The sequence below is a fragment of the Pleurodeles waltl genome, chromosome 2_2 (assembly GCF_031143425.1).
Source record: "Pleurodeles waltl isolate 20211129_DDA chromosome 2_2, aPleWal1.hap1.20221129, whole genome shotgun sequence".
Classification (NCBI taxonomy): domain Eukaryota; kingdom Metazoa; phylum Chordata; class Amphibia; order Caudata; family Salamandridae; genus Pleurodeles; species Pleurodeles waltl.
Genome location: NC_090439.1, coordinates 118,341,207 through 118,359,808, shown reverse-complemented (window position 1 = coordinate 118,359,808; position 18,602 = coordinate 118,341,207).

Sequence of the window (18,602 nt, the reverse complement as noted above, 5' to 3'; positions counted from 1 at the left end):
TCGCCTCCCAAGCTAACTTTTCCTAGCTCATGGTGTAACACACATCCACGGATATTTGGCTTCATGGTTGACATATGTCATAGAGAACGTGTCAGTTAAAGCAATATGGCGGAAGGCGGCCTAAAATGAAAACGTCTTCATCAAATTAAAAATATATGATCCACCACAATTTTGTTGCTAACCCATTTGTTCTTGTGAAAATATATTATCTACTGTTCTACGGTGCCTACGACCACATGCCTCAAGCATGCCCTCTAATGAGAAGGTGTGAACAACCACACGGCTGGTCACCCTTTTCTATTAGAGGAACAAATGCCTTAACAAATCCTCTGTAGGTTCCTGCTTTAAGGAAACCTACGACTCCCACTGAACGGGAATTACTCCCAGTCAAATGACAATTCTAATATATAATTCTAATAAATTCAGTCCTAAATTAGACCTGATTATAGAAAGTAGGTGCCGCTTAATTGCTAATTTCTCAAAACAAAAGAATAAATTAAAGCCTATTGTAAATGTGTGTGTGTTTTAAGAACAAATGTGCTTGTGATTTATATATGAAATACCTACCTCCAACTATTACAAATTTAGACTGTAAGGGCCTTATTCACAAAATCTGATTTGAAGTAAGTAAAGTACTACCGCTTTACATACTCAAAAATGCAACTCACAAACCTATGGCCAGAGATCTCTGCCTCTCATATGATTTCTGTAAGTAGATCTCCACCCCTGTGGCAGAGATCTCAGCACAAATAGATGTAGGATTACGACTAAGGCCACAATTTTTATGTTAGCTGTAAGCATATGCCATCGCAGCAGCGACTGAGTATGTTTATTGCTAACATAATGGTCCTTCTGTCAAATTTAGAAGCAGGCGGACCTTAAGTTAAATCAGGTCGGAGGCTACTCTGTCTTTTCTGTGATTAAGCCCTTACTCCACAGGGCCGCTGGAGACGGGCGGAATTAGAGGTCAGTTTTCACTGCCCATCACCACCAGGAAAACCCTGGCGGTAAGGGTCAGTGAAAAATGCTAAATGCAGGGGAGCATTTTCTTTTTGAAAATAAAAAAGAAAAACGTTGGTATAGGGCTCCATCATGGTGTCAGACCCATAGAAGAAACTGGCCAGGTTATTTCAAGGAGGGGGGCCAGATATGTGGGCTCCCGTGGCCATCCAGAAAAAAAAGGAGGAACGCCGCAATATAAAATTCATTGCACCTTGAGGGAGCACCCCAAAATGTCCTGTGGGGATTCTTTAATTTGTCTATTTATCTTTCCTGTGGTGAATATTACTCAGTCATGGCTGTGTCCTGAGACGTGAGACGTGAGACATTGAGACGCGAGAGGCGGAGTCTCACGATTGAGCGAAGCAGAGCAGAGTCACGCTTCTCTCCCCACGAACCGGGCCCACTGAGGCAAACTGGGGCAGACCGAGGCAGCCAGCCTGTGGCAGCCTGCAGCAGCGGGGGAGAGGGGCAGAGGCTCCAATCGGGCCCCAATGGAGCAAGTTTCATAGCAGCACTCCGGACGGAGAAAAGAGCCGGGCAGAGGTCAGCAGGACGCGGTGTGCAGTGTGCGGAAGGGAGCCATGCGAACCGTGTGAGGAGGGGAGACTTTGATCAAGGTATTGAGGTACTGAGGCATGTGATGAAGCAGAAAATGAAGGTTTTCATTTATTAATGCTTAAACGTAGTGCTGCAATAATCATGTGTGACTTTAACCGAACTAATAAAGATTGTACGGGGACAAAATGTGCCCTTAGAGTAGTTTTCCAACATTTATAAGCGTGCTTTATATAACGTGATGTATTAGAATTGCACTAATCCGACATAATCATAAACGTGTGCTACGATTTGCTCCCTTGAAATGTTTTAGCTTAGCATAACTTTAGTGAAGGCTTTGGCCTAGCTGCCTGGTCTCACGGTTTAGATGCTCGTATTTTTCCAATGTGCTATTAAACGTGTATTTTTGCTTGAAGCTGTACTTTTCCACTGAGATCGTTCACATGCTTATCTTAAAGTTTCGTGCCAGCTTGGCATATTTTCTCTTTACTCCAAGGTCGATCTGCAGGTGCGGACAATGGAGGCTCTGAAAGTGAGCTAATTGGTATAAAATGTTGCAACTTGCGTACCCATCTCCAAGGATAATGTATGCTTAAGTAAAAGCTTGAGAACTGTTGTTTTTGATTGGACAATTTGAAGCTAACCTATGAACCCTCCAATGGAAGACCCTACTGGATTTGAACTGTTGTCTATAAAAACCAGGTGCACGAGAAGAAATTAGCCATTACAGATCATTACGGCCATTATCAGCTCGATACCCGCCATTTGCAGACTTCGTAGCTATTATGGCCCACCTTGCTGCGACGCTATTTTGAAAGAGACTTTGATGCTTTCTCTAACCGAGAGAAAGAGAACTTAAATGATTCTGGCCCTAGAGACTTTAACTTTGATTTGTCCCTTTGCATGAAGTAGTATTTTCACCTTGCCGCCGTGAGGCAATTGCCCCGTCCACCCCTGCCCCTTTGCCCCGTCCCATGCTGATCGAGAAACGGTACCTGTGAGACGAAGACTTCCTTGTATGCTGAGCGTAATTGGTAAATATGAAAGGAAATTATACAATTGCATTGTGTTTCTTTTAGGTAACCAACTGCTGATTTTTGATAAGAGCCCTAGCTAGGAGTTTTACTAAATTAATGTTGTTAAATTGTTTTCGCATGAAGCCCCACATGCCGATGCTAATTTGAGGTTAGATGAGGATTCCTTTTGTTGCACGATGCAATTTGAGACCTTGTTATGCTGACTAAATGTATGCAATTAGTTCATTACAGATTATAGTATTAGTGATTTGCATTGCTATTATCGAATGCCTTGTGATTCAAATGCTGAATAGATTGCACTTGTTTCGCCGCTATGGACAGCTATTGATGTTCATTTACGTTTATCATTTGGTGTTGAGACACATTTATATTGTGCTAGCTTTGCTAATATAGGGAAATAAAATTCACTAACTTTGAATAAACTGGTGTGGTTATTCCTGACTGAAAGGTCAGGGTTCGCCGAAATGTATTCTGGATTAATGGTTAAGTGTTATGTTGATCAAGGTATTGCTTATGTTCGTTATTGATTATTGATTGGATTAAAGTGACCGATTAAGAGTACGGAGAGTCCCACTTAGTCAAAAGATTCATCGGCCTAAAGAGCGTCCGAATACAGGTAAAATTACTAGTACGGACCGCTCTATCAGTAGATGGTAGCAGAGGACGGTTTTGCCTTTTGGGACCCTGTACTCTTAAAGTACATGGTGTTGGATTAACGGTTACGCCCTTTGAGACCCCACTCGAGAAGTTGAATTAGATTTTTCTTGGATAAGACTGATTGGGAAAATGATGATGGACTAGGTCCACCGCGACTTTCCCGGGATCTCGGAGCTTGCGAATGAAGAGAATGGAGGTATGGAGATCAGCGTTGGCGGTACTAGTGATGGTATGAGCGAAGTTAGGGTTTTGCGCATGCACAGCTTATTGCCGCAGGGTGTGTGAAAAGGTTGCGAGGATTTTTCTTTTTAGAGGATAGCGGAGGTGCGACTCCGAGTGTAGAAGTAGAGAAGTCGTCGAACTTCATAGAAATAGCAGAGGTGCGGCTCCGAGTGTGAGAGTAGGGAAGTCGTCGAACTTCATGTGCGTGTGGCGCTTTGTGCATAAAAAGGTCCACGTGGTTGTTGTTGTTGAGACGGGCCCTGCGAGGTCAAGAGACTCCGGAGTATGTTGATCTATGTTGTGGTCTGGGCGGTTTAGTAGGTTGATCGGGCGTGGTCAACGAGTCGGTACGTGTGTAAGGGAGTGAAAGAAACTTCGACTTCGGGCTTTGACAAGATTCTAAGTGCACTAGAATAGATCATTGACAAGTTGAGAGCAGTCTGCGGGTCAGATTTGCTTGCGAACGCGGGGACCGAGAAAGATGGAATAACTGCCGAGGCTAGTGAAAAATCCCTAAGGTCCTGAAGCGACTGTGTTACCCTTCCTGTAGTAAACCGACAGATCTGTTTTATTTTTTGGTAGCTCGCGATACATGCAAGAAGTTGTTACGAAAAGAGCTGAGTGAAGAAGGACTAGCCGCAAGGCTTTGTCAGCCGCAGTGTGTGTGAGTGTGACGTCACTAGGAGCCGCGCTGGGATAGGTTGGTTGTAGAGAAGGGTCGCGCACGGATTGGACGCAGTCCGTGGGGCTCGATTGGAAGGGGAAAGGCAAGCGAAGAGTATTCCGGGAATTAAAGTCACCTATTGATTACAACCTTGTGAAATAAAAGACGAGAAAAATGAAATTCTTTAAAGCATTCAGGAGTGCGATGAAGGGGGAGTCTTACATTAAAGCGAGCATAGGAGAGGAGACGCCGCCCGAAGGCACACCAGCTTACATTGTAATGGAGGAAAAAGGGGTAGCTCCGTGCCTTTGGCTAAAGCAATGGCACAAGTTGACAGAGAAACATGGGAGCGTAGCATTCCCGATCCATGGAACGTTCAATATAAGGATCCTAGAGAATTTGAGATTCACGATGTACGACATGAAGGTGCCTCCAAGGCCAGCCCAGTTTGAGGCTCTAGCAATTTGGGAACTGATGGCTAGACAGCAGCAGCAAAATAAGTTCGAGAACAGGATAAGGAAGGTAGAAAAGACACTAGCGGACGCTAGGTGGGATAATGCACAGAAGGTGTGGAGGTCAGATGTATTGCAGGGGATAAAATTGTTCCCCGCAATTACTAAGGAAGAAGAGGAAACAGGTAAGAAAGCTACCTGTAAGACAAACAGGAGATGTTCCAAGGATAGAGAGGACGAGGAAAAGTTGAGAAGAGAAGAGGAGTTAGAGGATGAGGAGTTAATCATGCAATTGCTGAACGACCGTCCACCACCTTATGCAGAGAGTGGACAAGGTCCAAGTACCAGTTCTGCCCCTCCGGCATCGGTACAGAATAATGAAACACAGAGTTCAGGGGCTTCATCTGGATCTAAGGACCCGAGTTTACTGTTCACCCCGCAGATACCGCAGGTTAGGAGAATATATCCAGATGTGCCCATGTTGAAACCAGCAGAAAATTATCAGCCGCAGATGCCAGGGTACTACGGCAGTGACAATAGTGCAGGAATGATTCTAGATCGAACCATAAGAGGAGTACAGAATGGTCACAACCCGACATTGGCACAAGCTGAATCAACTCAGTTTTTGATGCCTCAGAAGCAGATGCAGGGGGGAACAGCACATGCTCAGATGACGGGGAGTCAGATGGGCATGCCGGCAATGATGACCCATGGTGTGGGAATGAACATGCCTCAGAACATGGGGAATGGACAGAACCCAGATGCGATATCGCTACCCATTACTGTAGGTCCGCCGGTACCTCTGTACAGTCAGCCTAGCTTAGGTATGAGCGGTCAGGGATCAATGCTGCAGAATGGGACCGAAAGGAGGTGCATAGAAAACACTCCAGGGATAACTCCTATAGCGGCTCAGCCAACAGGATCTGGGACCTTGATGGAGTTTAGTCCCATATGTGCTCAGTCGACACAGGTGAGGTCGAGTCCCCCACTGATAATACCTCTGTCATCGAACACTGAAAAGTTGCCGCAACCATCAATGGCAGTCGACGTGAACTCAACACTGATGGGGTTGAATGCGCAACAGCTGACACAATGGTTCAACAGTCTAAATTCCACACAAAGCTCGGACAGTGGGAAGGGAGAAGATTATGTGAATAGGATGAGGTTGAACATGGAAGCACAAGAATTGGTGGAAGGGACTATGGGTGTGAATAGGTTAGAGTCCTACTCGGAAGAAGAGCTGAGGTATCTATGTCCCAGGATAACAAAAGAAGTGAACAAGGTACACAAAAGCTTGCAGGAAGTAGCTGACAAAAACGGGGTTGATATAGACAAGACAAAACACCTGAGCAGAAGCTACAGGTTGGATTTTGGGACCACAGATTTTGAACACATGAGGTCAGCAGGCATGAAGGCGCACCTTAGAGAATTGCTGCAGAGTGCACAAGTGTGGAGGTGTTTGGACAAGTGGGAAAGTAGGTGGGTAAAGAGAAAGGAAAAGAGGAGGGACAGTGCTACAGAGCTCAACGAGAAAAGACCACAGAGTAGCGAGGCAGTAACTATGTTACCAATGAGGGAGACAGCAGGGGGAAAATTAATACATGTACCATGGCACAGAAGCGACATTCAGTCATTTACGGATGATTTTCCCAAACTGAGAGAGAAGCCGATTGAATGGTATCAACAGACTGATAGGTTTGTGAAGCTTGCAAAATGTCTCTGGGAAGACCTGAACACTCTATTTGAGATTGTGGTTCCAGCAGATTTGTGGGAGGATTGCAAAAGAGCGGTAGGTTGGCCGACAAGTGAACCAGAGAGAGACAGGGAGACGGGTGCACCATCCCCTATGGTGATGAGCTTGTACTACAAGGTGATTGAGCATTTGAAGACGAAGGTGGCCGCGAAAAATGTGGATTGGCAGAAGATCGATCGAACGGCCCAAGAGGCTAAAGAGTCGATTCATAGTTACTATGAGAGGTTGTTGAAGGCGTTTAAGAACTACAGTGGCACAGAGACAATAGAGGCGAAGGACATGCTTCATTTTGTGTTCAGATTTGTGGAAGGGCTGAGACCAGAGATAAGCCAGATGATAAAGTTGCATTTGATTTGTTGGCAATCGAAACCGATTGATGAGGTGTTGAATTATGCGAAATACTGTAGCGACGAAATTGAAGTGAAACAGAAAAGGTTGAAAGAGAAGGTGATGATGATGCAGCTTAAGGCAGCTCAGACAGGTCTGCAAGGTTTGCAAGGGATGCAAGGGTTCCAACAGCAGGTACCGCAACCGCAGCCGCAGTTACAGGGAAACATGGCGTTTCAGCCACAGGCCAGAGGCAAAGGCAGAGGAGGTTTTGTGAATAATGGTCCGGATTTGAACACTGTTGTGACAGGTGTGCAGGCAATGAAGAAGGTGATGCCGTGTCACGTGTGCAGAATTGCGGTCATTGGAAACGCGAGTGCCCGATGGTGGTGCAGGAAGGTGCAGGTGCAGGTGCAGGTGTTGGTCAGCAAAACAATGATGTCAATGCATTTCAGACAATGAGGGGACCGAAAATGAGAAGTCCAAACCCAAATTTTCAGACCGTAAATCAGTTGCAGGGGTTACAGCCCATGCAGCCGCAGCAGATGCAGATGCCTCGTATGCAGATGACGCAAATGCAGCCGATGCAACAGCAGTTACCCATGGTACCTAATCAGCAAATGCAAATACCTTTGGCACCAATGAGTCAGCAGCAAGTGATGGTTCCTCCACAGGTCTCGGGTCAGGTAATGAGTACAAATGGCACAGTACAACAGTTCCCACTACACAGTGAGAGTGGAATAAACAATGTATGGGAGAGTGAAAGTTCAGAAGAAGAAGGAGATTGTGTGCTTGCAGCATCCTTGGAAGTTGATCAAAAGGGTCCGTACGTGGAGGGAAGAGTAATGGGTCATCGTGTCTCATTCTTGGTTGACACAGGAGCCACACGTTCAACTGTTAAGAGCAGTGAAGTACCAAATTTGCCACTCTCAGGGAGGACAGTTCAAGTGGTGGGAGTAGCAAACAGGCACCTGACGAACCCAATAACAGATCCGGTACCAGTCAGCATCGGTAACTATCAAGGGGTGCATCAGTTTGTGGTATGTGACTCAAGCCCGATAGCACTATTAGGGAGAGACCTATTGTGCAAATTGGGTTGTTCGATCATGTGTTCGAACGAAGGAATAACAATCCAGACGAGCAGTGATGGGGAAGAAGAGGACAGTGTAGAGGGGGATGAGATGGAAACTGTTGATGAAGAGTATCCTCTGATTTGCCTTTTCCCGATGATAACTGAAGAAGATATTCCAGCCGAATTACGGGAAACAGTCGGAAAGGAAGTGTGGGATATGACAGGGAAAGAGGTGGGATTGATGAAAGGAGTGGAACCAGTGAAAGTGACTGTAAAGCCCAATGCAATCTTTCCCCAGACCCCACAATACCACATGGCACAAGACACCCTCATGAAAGTTGCCCAACTTATTGACGAATTTGTAAAACAGAGGGTACTGAAAGAAGTGTTAAGCAGTCCATGTAATTCACCAATAATGGGACTAATAAAGCCAAGTGGAAAGGTCCGACTTGTGCAGGACTTGAGGAAAATAAATGACATCATAGTCAAATGTTGCCCTGTCGTACCGAATCCAGCTGTGATAATGTTTCAAGTCCCTTGCGATGCCGAATGGTTCTCAGTCATCGACTTGTCACAAGCATTCTTTTCCGTGCCTCTTCATGAGGACAGCCAATTCCTCTTTTGTTTCAAATTCCTAGACAGAGTATACAGTTGGTGTCGAATTCCTCAAGGGTTTTCTGAGTCACCGTCAATCTTCAATCAGATTCTAAAGAAAGATTTAGAGGCATTAGAATTGCCATTCGAGTCAACCCTAGTACAGTACATTGATGACTTACTGGTTGCGTCAAAGACAGAAAGTGGCTGCACCGCCGATACCATTGCTCTGTTGAACCATTTGGGAAGGAATGGACACAAGGTGTCTCCTTCCAAATTGCAGTTCTGTCAGAAGAAAGTGAAATACTTGGGTCACCAGATAGAGAAAGGGTCACGGAGAATAATGAAGGAAAGAATAACAAGCGTACTTCAAATGAGTCCACCAAAGACAAGGAGGGAAGTGAGGAAGTTTTTGGGAATGGTGGGCTACTGTCGCCAGTGGATTCCCAACTTCTCGACTCTAGCAAAGCCTTTACTGAAACTGACCCAGAAGGATGCCTTGGATCAAATTGAACTGAAAGGAGATGAGATGGATGCTTTTGTTGAATTGAAAGAGTACATGTGCAGGGCTCCAGCTTTAGGTATGCCTGATTACACAAAGCCTTTCACATTGTTTTGTCACGAACGTGACGCATGTTCTTTGTCTGTCTTGACTCAAGCCCATGGTGGCGTAAACAGACCAGTAGCGTATTTTTCAGCTACTTTGGATCCGGTCGCAGCAGCACTCCCAGGGTGTTTGCGCGCCGTAGCAGCAGTTGGTATCAGCCTCACTCAGAGTGAAGGGATAGTGACGGGACACCCAGTAACAGTCATGGTCCCTCACTCAGTTGAGATACTTTTGACCCGCTCCCGAACGCAACACATGACCGGAGCAAGACTCACAAGGTATGAAACGATAATTCTGGGCTCACCGAACGTACAGCTGAAAAGGTGCACTATGTTGAATCCAGCAACCTTGCTCCCTGGAGAAAATGCTGAAATTGAGAACGCTGAAGACGTCGAGCATGACTGCCTTCAGGTGACTGAATTTTGCACAAAACCTCGACCTGACATTAAGGATACTAAACTTGATGAAAATGACCAGATTGTTTTTGTTGATGGTTCATGTCTAAGAGATGGGATGGGAATTTTAAAAGCAGGATATGCTGTATGTACTGTAACAGGTGTCTTGGAAGCGGGATGGCTTCAAGGAGTCTATTCTGCACAAGTAGCAGAACTTGTAGCCCTTACAAGAGCATGTCAACTGTCTGCATTGATGAAAGTCACCATTTACACTGATAGTCAGTACGGGATCGGAATTGTGCATGACTTTGGCCAACTATGGTCACAGAGAGGTTTCCTGACTTCTTCAGGATCCCCAGTGAAAAACGGGGAGAGAATAAGGGAATTGTTACACGCCATTCAAATGCCAGCCGAAGTTGCAGTGGTAAAGTGTAGTGCTCATACGAAAGGACAGGACTATGTTTCTCTGGGAAATGCATATGCGGATCAAGTCGCAAGATTTTGTGCCTTGAACTGTATATTACTCAGGGATGAATGGAATTCGATAAGTGAACCAGAACTCGAACCAGCTGAAGCATTTGCCTTAAAGGTCGTAGATACAATAGATGAACTAAAAGCATTGCAGAGTAACTTCAGGGAGGATGAGAGAGATTCCTGGATTAAATCACAATGTATAAAGAGACCAGATGAGTTATGGGTTTCAAATGAGGGAAAATTTGTTTTGCCAAACAGTCTCTTATCACAGCTTGCGCGGTTCTATCATGGGCAAGCTCACCTAGGGAGAGATGCCATGATAAGATTGTTCAAAACTGATTGGTTTAACCCCAGATTTCGTCAAGCTGCAGAAGCAGTTTGCCATCGATGTGTCACTTGCCAGCAGATGAACCCAGGAAAGGGAACAGTTGTGAACGCGAGCCACATTGGTAGGGCAAGTGGACCATTTAGTCGAATGCAGATGGACTTCATCGAGATGCCTGTGCATGGAGGTCTGAAGTATGTGTTGGTGATTGTGTGCATTTTTAGTCATTGGATTGAGGCATACCCCACACGTAGAAATGACAGCCTTACAGTTGCAAAGCTATTGTTGAGAGAGTTAATACCACGTTTCGGATTCCCGATCTCTTTAGAATCAGATAGGGGAAGTCACTTCAATAACGAGGTGATAAAGTTACTTTGCGAAGCGCTGAACATTGAGCAAAAACTGCATTGTAGCTATCGCCCTGAAGCCTCAGGACTGGTGGAGCAAATGAATGGTACACTGAAATCGAGAATGGCGAAAATATGTGCATCGACAAATTTGAAATGGCCTGACGCATTGCCCTTAGTGCTAATGTCAATGAGAAACACCCCCGATAGGAAGACTGGATTGTCTCCGCACGAAATTCTCATGGGCAGGGCTATGAGACTTCCTGCAGTTCCCACAAACGCGCTTTTGAATATTACAGATGATATGGTGTTAGACTACTGCAAGGGTCTGGCTGACGTGGTTCGCTCTTTCTCTCACCAGGTGGAAGCAACCACCTTGCCACCGATCCAAGGTCCAGGACACGCACTGAAAGCAGGTGACTGGGTCGTGGTAAAGAAGCACGTGAGGAAGTCGTGTCTGGAACCCCGTTGGAAAGGCCCTTTCCAAGTGATCCTGACGACAACTACCGCTGTGAAGTTTGCGGGGGTTCCCAACTGGATCCACGCCAGTCACACAAAGAAGGTGTTGTGTCCCACAGATGAGGAAGTTGAAGCGCTAAAACTGCCAGTGCCTGATAAAGCAGTGCTGAGTGCTGAGACAGAGCAAAACCGAACTGAAAGTGAACAGGCAGGAACGGAAGAGAGAGAGACATTCTCTGAGGACGAAGAGACCAACTCACTTGGGGAAGACCAAGGAGAAAGTTCAGACAGCGACGAAGCAGCTGAAGGTGACAAAGAACCTGAAGCAGCTGAGGGTAGCAAAAAGCCTGAAGCAGCTGAGGGTGACAAAGAACCTGAAGCAGCTGAAAGTGATAAAGAGCCTGACGAAAGTAACGGTGACGAAGGCCTCGAAAAAGGTGAAAAAGCAGGAGAGCCTGATCAGAGGAGGGCTTTCCCAGAAGCAGACGATACAGAAAAAGAAAAGGAGAACGTGATTGATTCCCCAGGAGAAGGAGGGGACAAGGCCGAACAGAACGAAAGGGTTCAAGCTTCCTCAGAAAAGATCGCAGGTCCGTCAAATGGACATGGTGCAAAGAGGAGACTAAGTATATCACCAGTAAAACAAAGGACTGGAGAAGGTTTGAACGACGGAGAAAGGCCAAAAGTGAAAGAGAAAAGAAAGGAAGTGTCTGTCGTGGTACCAACCTCAAGTGACGAAAAAGACTTGACAAAAGAGGAAAGTACCAGCGAGGCAGAATCGAAAAGAGAAGCAAAATTGAAAAGGAAAAGGATACCGAACAGAAGATATTCCGGTCCTGAATTTGCATATGCAGTCAATGACGATTGGACTGACGAGTTTGTATCTCTAAGCATCGAGAACGAAGAAGAAGAGATACCAATAGAAAAGAAAAGTTTTATGGACTCTGTTGATTGAAAGGGTGATAAATGATATCGCTTGCTACAATATAACGTGAAACAAACAACCAGCTGAGACATTGCTAAACCGGATGAGACACTTGCTGAACTGATAAAGACTGAGTTATTGCCAAATTGAGACAAATGCTGCTAACCGATAAGTGACTGGCCTCCTGAAGAAAAACTGTGTGAACATTGCGCTCGTTCAGCTTTGTAACTGAATTGCTAAATAGCTCTTTATAGGTGCTTCTAGCTCTCTGATTCTATACAGATCATGACGCAAAACAGTAGAAAGAAATATTGTAAATATGTGTGTATAGGCTTGGTAATTGCATGTGTACTAATAATAATGGCAATTGTACTCGGAATGCATGGTAAGGGTGAGAATGAGAGAATTGATGCTTCTACTTTTGCTCCTGTTACTGTCACTGAACTAACTGCACTGAAAAGACTGGAATTAGATGAGAGGCTCTTGCATGATAAGAAAGAGCTTTCGTATAATGTTTTCTATCGCTTGCTAACAGAATATGTTGAGACTATGGATGCAAAAGATTGTTATGTGTGTACACAGATACCGACATCAGTAAAGGAAGGGGTGACTTATCACCACATGCCTCTTACATACGGGATTACATGTAGTATAGTAATGTCTAGATTTTATGGTCAAACTAACATACAGTATTTTTACTCAAATTATGATGTTACCTTTGCATATGTTCCTATAATAGCGCAGCTAAGCCAGATTGCTAAAGATTGGGATGCTAAAATAATGAGGGAATTTTTCGAGCCAATGCAACCTTTTGAAACGGCTCACGCTCATAGGGAAAATCTTACCTGCTCGCTCTCTGCAGTAGAAATAAGCTTTTAAGATTGCACAGATGATAGAAGGGCACAAATGAATGCGAAATTAGAAAAAGAGCTACATAAAAGGACTTCAGTAGATAATTATGATTTTGCCGCAATAAAGACACAAGGGAGAATAGCTTTAGATGCTTGGCATGTAGGGAAATTTTGTATATATCGAGGTGAATCTTATTATGACAACATTTTTGTAGGAGCGAGTGAGTGTAAACACACGTTTATCTTTAAGGCCAAATGGACATTCATGATGAACGGACTTGACCCTGTCATTCCAGGTGTATATTACATTTGTGGGTATAATGCCTATTATCGTCTCCCAAAGGGGTGGTGGGGGAGATGTTATTTGGGTATAGTATTCCCAAAGGTTTATCAACAGGATGACCTATCGATGATTCAAAAGACATCTGGATCCCATCGAATCCAGAAAAGAGAGACCGCAGCTGCTGTGGTAGGAGATATATTTGGAGCCATGATTCCTTCATTGGGAGTTGTGCTGAATTCCATCAAAATAAGAAAGTTGTCTACTATAGTGGATAACATGTTGACAAAGTTTTCAGGTGCTATAATCCTGATAGATGCTGAACCTGCAGCGGAAAGAGCTATGACTCTTCAAAATAGGCTTGCTTTAGACATTCTTTTAGCAAAGGATGGTGGCGTTTGCAAAATGCTTGGTGCACGACACTGTTGTACTTATATTCCCGACAATAGTGTGAAAATTAAAACTATGCTTGCTAATCTAACAAAAGAGAGTGCAGATTTGAAGGAACTGAAAGAACCAGGAGTGTGGGAGAAGGTTGGAAAAGGACTTGCTTCAGTGGGAAATTGGCTTGGTGGAATTTGGAATGGAATATTGCTAAAAATAATACAGGGAATTTTAATAGTTCTAATTTGCATTTTTGGAATTTGGGGAATAAAAAGGGGAATAATAATGATTATGGAAAGAATTAAAAGACGGAAGGAAGAGAAAATAATGAAAAGAATGGCAGAAGAATACAAAGCGAAAACTAGGGGAATTAAAAGGAAAAGAGAACTGACAGAATTTTAATGGAATAAAATTTGTGGGCATGATTTGTGTGATGACAAGTAGTCATCAGAGGAGGGATTGATGAAGCAGAAAATTAAGGTTTTCATTTATTAATGCTTAAACGTAGTGCTGCAATAATCATGTGTGACTTTAACTGAACTAATAAAGATTGTACGGGGACAAAATGTGCCCTTAGAGTAGTTTGCCAACATTTATAAGCGTGCTTTATATAACGTGATGTATTAGAATTGCACTAATCCGACATAATCATAAACGTGTGCTACGATTTGCTCCCTTGAAATGTTTTAGCTTAGCATAACTTTAGTGAAGGCTTTGGCCTAGCTGCCTGGTCTCACGGTTTAGATGCTCGTATTTTTCCAATGTGCTATTAAACGTGTATTTTTGCTTGAAGCTGTACTTTTCCACTGAGATCGTTCACATGCTTATCTTAAAGTTTCGTGCCAGCTTGGCATATTTTCTCTTTACTCCAAGGTCGATCTGCAGGTGCGGACAATGGAGGCTCTGAAAGTGAGCTAATTGGTATAAAATGTTGCAACTTGCGTACCCATCTCCAAGGATAATGTATGCTTAAGTAAAAGCCTGAGAACTGTTGTTTTTGATTGGACAATTTGAAGCTAACCTATGAACCCTCCAATGGAAGACCCTACTGGATTTGAACTGTTGTCTATAAAAACCAGGTGCACGAGAAGAAATTAGCCATTACAGATCATTACGGCCATTATCAGCTCGATACCCGCCATTTGCAGACTTCGTAGCTATTATGGCCCACCTTGCTGCGACGCCATTTTGAAAGAGACTTTGATGCTTTCTCTAATCGAGAGAAAGAGAACTTAAATGATTCTGGCCCTAGAGACTTTAACTTTGATTTGTCCCTTTGCATGAAGTAGTATTTTCACCTTGCCGCCGTGAGGCAATTGCCCCGTCCACCCCTGCCCCTTTGCCCCGTCCCATGCTGATCGAGAAACGGTACCTGTGAGACGAAGACTTCCTTGTATGCTGAGCGTAATTGGTAAATATGAAAGGAAATTATACAATTGCATTGTGTTTCTTTTAGGTAACCAACTGCTGATTTTTGATAAGAGCCCTAGCTAGGAGTTTTACTAAATTAATGTTGTTAAATTGTTTTCGCATGAAGCCCCACATGCCGATGCTAATTTGAGGTTAGATGAGGATTCCTTTTGTTGCACGATGCAATTTGAGACCTTGTTATGCTGACTAAATGTATGCAATTAGTTCATTACAGATTATAGTATTAGTGATTTGCATTGCTATTATCGAATGCCTTGTGATTCAAATGCTGAATAGATTGCACTTGTTTCGCCGCTATGGACAGCTATTGATGTTCATTTACGTTTATCATTTGGTGTTGAGACACATTTATATTGTGCTAGCTTTGCTAATATAGGGAAATAAAATTCACTAACTTTGAATAAACTGGTGTGGTTATTCCTGACTGAAAGGTCAGGGTTCGCCGAAATGTATTCTGGATTAATTGTTAAGTGTTATGTTGATCAAGGTATTGCTTATGTTCGTTATTGATTATTGATTGGATTAAAGTGACCGATTAAGAGTACGGAGAGTCCCACTTAGTCAAAAGATTCATCGGCCTAAAGAGCGTCCGAATACAGGTAAAATTACTAGTACGGTCCGCTCTATCACATGCAGCTGCTTTTGTCCTCACTCCCGGCCTTTCACCTACTCTTCTTCATTCCTCCCCTCCTCCCTGTCTTGTCCTGCCTCGCTTTGTTGTGATTTGGACTGTCTGTACAGCTGAAGACTGGGGGCCTGAGGCCCGTGGCTCGTGGAGGCCTGGGAGCAACCACATTTTAGCGTGCACCAGCAGTGTGCAGCAGGAGAAAGCTGCTTTTGAGTACTGAATTTAGTAGAGGTTGATATGGGCACGGGAGGCGCAGTGGAAAGGATCCTTTCAGTAACCAGTACCAGTAACCAGTACCAGGACTTTGAGGAGCCCTAAAAGTTTTACATTTCCTAAAGCGTTCATAGGTCTGTTTGGAGTAAGGATCGAAGTGGTAAAAAAAGGAGAAAAAGGTCAGTATTTAATAAAGGTGGCCTCTAAATGCACGAGAAGGAGCAGGTCTTTCCTCAGCCAGGCCTGTAAAAAACCCAAATCCAATTCCTTAAGAAATAAGGGTATTCTCCATCTGAATATAAAAATCTTGAGTACTATCCTCCCATTTGTCCAAGAGGATCCACGTTAGGCATCGGAAGGCAAATGAGGAAATTACCATGGCACCAACAACAATATTCCCCAAGGAATAGATGAGGGTAAGGATCTAATTCCCATGATGGATGAGTGTGCTGCCAATGGGGGGAGTTCAGTGGATGCCTCCTCCCCCTTTTCGGGTCCATCAAGCTGAAATACAGGAATTCACCCTCCCCAACATTGACCCGGATGAGGTGCACACTTCAAGAATCTTTTTTTCCTCCCTTCCATTGACACCTGCAGTGGTTCAATCTAAATCTTGCTCCCCTGTGCTAAAACTTTTTAGTAGTACTCCCTTCGACCATTTCCTTTCGGATTTAAGGACCTCGGAAACTCCGGATCTTGTCTGCTCTGGGAACTTTACTAATTGCCCTCCGGATAAACACATAGGGGGTTATTCCAACTTTGGAGGAAGTGGTAATCCGTCCCAAAAGTGACGGTAAAGTGACGGATATACCACCAGCCGTATTACGAGTCCATTATATCCTATGGAACTCGTAATACGGCTGGTGGTAAATCCGTCAAATTTGGGACGGATTACCACCTCCTCCAAAGTTGGAATAACCCCCATAATCCTTTCTGAATCCCTTAAGTGCCTTAAAGAATCCTTTTGTCTATCTTGAAACTCCTTGAAAAATCAATAAAAAACTCTGATCACACCCAAGACATTTTAGTATCCATATTGAAGGTTCTCTTAATTAAAAGAAATATGATCCATTCTTCAGAGTTCGCTATGAAGACGGTAAAGAGTGCATGCCAAACACTGGGACTAAACATGAATAGTTCAATTCTGCACTCCCTGGTTGATAGATCCGGCAAATATAGGTGACACACCCACCCTTTCTGAATAAAGAACCCAGGCAGGAAAACTACAGATGGACAAAGTAGTTTGAGCGCTATTGAAACCTGCTACACAGGAGAGTATTGTGTGTTGTCTGGACAACCTTTTTTCCAGTATAATTACAGCGAGTAATCTTCCCTCGGTGATCCATGGCTCTCTGAATAGGGAATTTGCCCTAAATCCTCGGACGGTCCCGTTTCCAATTTTTCTTCCAAAAGATCACTCTGCCTCAAAGTCAATTGAGTTGAACGGGAACCAGACAGAAAAGGCCTTTTTCTTGATCAAAGAATAGGTGGGTGCAAGGCAAAAGTTTGGTTTTCTTCTAAAGCCGTTTTAAATCTAATTTTGGTGAATTGTGCACAATTACAGATTAGAGGCACAGACGTGACCCCAGTTTGGGATAGGATAATGCATCTTGGTGGGCAGCACTCTTTTCATGATTTAGGCCCCACGGACAGTAATCCGGTCTGTTGGGGGAAATGTCCTTCATCCTCTGGTGAAATTGAGCAAGTCTCCCTGTTCCAGGGGGTAAGGGTGGTGAAGATTATAGAAGGTTCCCACCAACAGGTCACCAGTCCCAAATACGAAAATTAGAATTGGTTGGCGGGGGCATTAAACAGTACCTAGGTGAAGGGTAAGTTGATTCAATTTAATCACTAACCCTGATACCTCTACAGGCTCTTGGAATGCTGCAGGAATAGGGAAATATTTAGGAAAATTAATTTCAATTTGCTTATCTAAGGCTGACTTGATATGCATTCAAGAGACCTAGTGTTCATTAGATTTTTCCTTCCCTGGCTATACGGTCCTTAGTAAAAAAGCACAGCCCTAAAAAAAAGGGCACACAAAAGGGGGCATTGCTACGATATTAAGCAATAGGAATAAATGGGAATTTGTTAGCCTTCCCGTCACAACAAACCTCTACCAAATAGTGCGAGTCCATCTAGGTGGGGAGAAGGGCAGGAAAACTCCCTTGGTTATTGTAAATGCCTATATTACTCCCGAAAAGGAATCTGATATTATTCTTCAACAGATGTTTAATCAAATTTATGCTCTAGGAAATATTTCTGAGTTAATAATAACAGGGGATATCGAATTCCTTGCTCTCTATTTACTGTGACTTAGAGAGGGACATGGCGTTGAATATCCTGCCCATCCTATTCCCTCCCAGAATTAGGACAGATAAAAGGGGATATATTTTATTGAAAGGCCTGAGTAACCTTAGTGGTATTATACTAAATGGGCGCTTTTGCTCAGATTCTCGCATAATATTGCTCAAACAGTTGAGGATATGGTAATCATTGACACCCCGCTCAGTGACCATATGATTCTTAAACTCACTTTAAAAATTCAGATAGCCTCGATAGATTCTTGTTGCATAAAATGCAAAAACCCTAGTATTAATAGGAAAAATAGGAGAATGTATTGGTCTACAGCTAAAATAACATCACTGAAACCATTACTTAAAAACATAGTGAGAAATATTGATATTTGGAACAGGCACTCCTTAAAATCTTTTCCCAAATTAATGAGACACATTATTGCTGGTAACCAACCTGAGAGTATTAACCCTCCCCAAAAAAACGTACAGTTCTCCATCTTAAAACTGAATAGAGAAATTAATAAATTGGTAAGGCGGCAGCTTGATTGGAAGTCCGTGGAAAGGAGTAGGAAAATATCTCTCCTTAAGAGAAGAAGAGCGCAGGTGAAACTGGCCATCAGAAAGAAACAGGCTGATCACAGATGGATTGCA